The sequence below is a fragment of the Ursus americanus genome, chromosome 7, assembly GCF_024610735.1.
Source record: "Ursus americanus isolate L20-20 chromosome 7, mUrsAme1.1.p, whole genome shotgun sequence".
In the NCBI taxonomy this organism is placed as follows: Eukaryota; Metazoa; Chordata; class Mammalia; order Carnivora; family Ursidae; genus Ursus; species Ursus americanus.
The window spans coordinates 39,380,945-39,385,011 of NC_142133.1; the positions used below are offsets into that span (position 1 = coordinate 39,380,945).

The following is a 4,067-nucleotide window of genomic DNA, read 5'->3' on the forward strand; positions in this document are numbered from 1 at the left end:
TCCCCCTTTTATGGCTTTTAGATTTTCTCTTTCTTTGATTTTCTAAATTTAGCTGATAATGTGGTTTTCTTTGTATTTGTCCTACTCACGTGTTGCTGAACTTCTTAGATCTATAAGTTGATATTTTCAATAATATTTGGAAATAATTTTGGTCCATATTTCTTTAAAGAACATTATTTCTGCTCAATTCTCTCTCTTGTCTCTTTCTGGGATTCCAGACTGTGTGTTAGACTTCTTACTATTTCACAAATCATTAAGGTTATTTTCATTTCTTTCAATGTTTTTTCTCTTTGTGATTCAGTTTGGGCAATTGTTATTGATCTCTTATTAGAGTCACCCATCTTTTCTTCTACACTGTCTAATCTACTCTTAATCTTATTCAATACATTTTTAAAAGATAACAAATATTAGCATTTTTAGTTTTATAATACCCACTTGATTATTTTTTAGGATTTTTATATCTCTCCAGAAACTTCCTACCCTTTCATCCATTGTATCCATCCAGAGATACTGTAACATATTTGTCATAATTATCCAAAAATCTTGTCTGCTAATTACAACATACGGATTGCTAATATGACTGTTTCTAGTGACTGTTTTCTCATTTTCTCTTGATTATGGGCTATAATTTCCTGCTTTTTCATAAGTCTAATTTTTTTTATTGTATATTCAGTATTGTGGATGTTACATTGTGGAGACTCTGAGTTTAGTTATTTTACTCCAAAGAGGGTTGAATTTTGTTCTAGATGGCAGTTAAATTGCTGGTGGATGACTTTGTTCCTATGGAGACTTCATTCAGGCTCTCTTATAGCAAGGCTATTTTTCTCTTAATCCTAGGATTTAGCTCCTAGTCTTAGACAGAGGATGTAGTAGATATTAAGCTGATAAGAACAGATACTACATTTGATCTTAGCCAAAAGGCCGAGAAGCAGTAGCTCTTAGTCTCGGGATAGAATTCTTACTACTAAGATATGGCCCTTCTAGGGTTTCATTGGAAAAATAGCGTTCTCTAAATTGGTGGTATTAAACTTCAGACTCTGTCTCCTCAGTATCAGACAGCTGTTGAAATCTCTGCATGGGCTTTCAGCCTTTAAGTTGTTGCTTCCTGCTGGGTTTCTTGGATTCTTTCCCTGAACATGTCCAGCTCAGAGTCGTCCAAGTGTTTGAAGGGAATTTTTACACAGATTTTGGGATTCCTCCTCTGCGACTCCCTCCTTTCCAAGATTTCCCCCTTAAATGTCCAGCTGCTTTGATAGCCCCAGACTCTGACCTCTGACTTAGGTAAGTAGGACTGATGCTTTCTGTTTGAGCTCTATTTCCATTCACCACACCACACCATCCTTAAGGATAAGATTAGGTAAATACAAATCTAACCTACTGTGTTTTCCTTCTTTTAAAGCTCAAATCCCCTCCACTTTCTGCCTGTCCCAAACTGATCTCCAGTGCCTTCAAACAGCTGTTTTTTTTAAAAAAATTGTTGTTTTTTTGGTCTAGGATTTTTAATTATCAACAGGAGGATTAATCCAATATCTGAACATATCACTGGGATAGGGATTGTTGGAAGGTGAGTTCATTCTCTGCATCTGACTTATAAAGTTGTGAATCCAAAGAAGAAATGATAAGAATGACTCAAATGACTTATTTGGATCTAAGGGAAGTTTAAAAGCCAAATATGACCTTTTCATAGAGCCTCTAGTCAGCACTCAGAATTAAGCTGATGGAGACCAGTTAGGAGGCTGAGATTTTATGTAGATATGCACTGAAGATTCATTTTACAGGGGTGACAATGGAAACAAGAATAGAGTAGAAAGGTTTAGCTGGGCAAGTGGACAGACTTGGGGTCTGATTGAATAAGGAGGACAAAGGAGTGGGAAGAGGCAGAGACAACCCCTCAGTGTTGAACTTGGAAGATGAAATGGCCCTTTTCTTAAGAAAGGCAAAGAAATTGGTATGGGTTGTTACAGGTGGAGGTGAAGACAATACCTGTGAATAGTTCACCTGGAAGAGACATTGTTGGGGTTAATTAAGGTAGAGTGGTGGTTTCTTTCTTTTTCTTTCTTTCTTTCTTTCTTTCTTTCTTTCTTTCTTTCTTTCTTTCTTTCTTTTTCTTTCTTTCTTTCTTTCTTTCTTTCTTTCTTTCTTTCTTTCTTTCTCTTTCATTCTTTCTTTCTTTCTTTCTTTCTTTCTTTCTTTCTTTCTTTCTTTCTTTCTTTCTTTCTTTCTTTCAGAGATTTTATTTATTTATTTGACAGAAAGAGAGACAGCCAGTGAGAGAGGGAACACAAGCAGGGGGAGTGGGAGAGGAAGAAGCAGGCTCCCAGTGGAGGAGCCTGATGCGGGGCTCGATTCCGGAACGCTAGGATCACACCCTGAGCCGCAGGCAGACGCTTAACGACTGTGCCACCCAGGCGCCCCAGAGTGGTGGTTTCTTTGAGGGAGAAGTTGTGGAGAGAGACAAATGGAGATCCAGGGACTGGTCTGTGGCAAACACTGGCATTTAGAGGATGGAAGTGAGAGTGGAATCTTCAACAGATCCAGAGGAGTGATGAGAGAAGTGGAAGGGGATCTCCATGAGAACCAGTTAAGAAGGGAAGTTTAGGGATGCATGGGTGGCTCAGTCAGTTAAGAATCTGCCTTCGGCTCAGGTCATGTTCCCAGGGTCCTGGGATCAAGCTCTGTGTCAGGCTCCCTGCTCAGTGGGGAGCCTGCTTCTCCCTTTCCTCCCTGCTCATGCTCTCTCTTGCTAACACTGTCGCTATCTTTGTCTCTCTTTCTCAAATAAATAAATAAAATCTTAAAAAAAAAAAAAGAAGGGAAGTTTAAGAATAAAGGAGCTTAGAAAGTGGTGAAAGCTCAGGAACCCAAATTGGAGGTGAGGCAAGGAAAGAGCATCATAAGCAAGCAGGTGGTCAGTGGTGACTTGACAAAGGATAGTTTCTGGAGAGTAGTTAGAACAGAAGACATCACAGGAGGTTAAAGAGAAATAAACTTAATTACTTAACAATGAAAACATTTTCTGCCTTTATTACAATCTTATTCCTCATCCTCCACTCTTCCAATCCCAGGTCAGGCCCTTAGTTGCCTCTGGTCTTCCCAGACACTGGTGGTTGTAGCAGTTTCAGCCCTCTGGGAATTGACCATCCAGGAGAGGACTTGACTCTGAGGAGAGAAGGATGAACACACTAGTTGAGCAGCCTAGCTTTCTCCCGTTTGGAAGAGAAATGCATCCCAACCCAGAATTTTAATTTGGGCTTTCCAAACATTTAGCTAAGATGTTGGATAACACCGAATTGTACACCTGTCTTCCTCAAAGTGTTTGAACAAGTTTCTCCGAGGATCCAGATTGGATGGAGATAAGGCAGAAGGGAACATTTGTTCCTTAAGCACCATTTTCCCTTTTACAATCTTGGCCCCAGCTTTTGGACCTGGTCTCCAGTGGGGTTAGCCTAGAGCTGGATGTGGACACGGCAGGCTCAGGCACTGATTAGTGTACCCCTCTCAAATGGATAGGCTAAAACATGGATTAACTGTGGAGAGAAGAAGAGTAGACAAAGGTGAGGAGAAGGTGAGGATGCTCCCTGGGGTCTGCTTTGTTGAATGGAGTGTGCATTAAGCAAGATGGAGAATATAGGAGAAACAATGTGTTTGGGGAAGAAGATTTTGACCTCAGTTCTGAACTGTGTGTTCACAGAGTCCTGTGAGATATCAGGTGCTGTCCAATAGTCATTGAACTCTGTAAGTCTAGCATTCAGAAGAGAGTTCAAGGTGGGGGTAAAGAGTGAAGTGCAACTGGGGTATGGGCCTTTGGGCATGGCGCCACTGGATGCTTGGTGGATTTGCTCTAGTCTTTCCAAAGCTCTTCCCACGGATTAAGGAATGCTGCCCCAAAGAGACCTAAGTGAAGAACTACTGAGAGCAAAACTTACCAGCAGAGAATCAGGACACTTGGCTTCCAATTCCAGTTCCAATGTAACTCGCTGGGCGACCTGAGGCAAAGAGCTGCTTGTTTCTGGGACTCAGTTTTCTCGGTGTAAACTGAGGGGATTAGCTCTTGCTGTCTTCCTCCA

At 40.8% G+C, this 4,067-nt stretch overlaps 1 pseudogene; it reads right to left on the bottom strand.

The window, feature by feature from the left end:
• Nucleotides 1–811: 811 nt before the first annotated feature.
• LOC123786181 (U2 spliceosomal RNA) lies at nt 812–933 on the bottom strand (annotated as a pseudogene).
• Between the last annotated feature and the right edge of the window lie 3,134 nt (nt 934–4,067).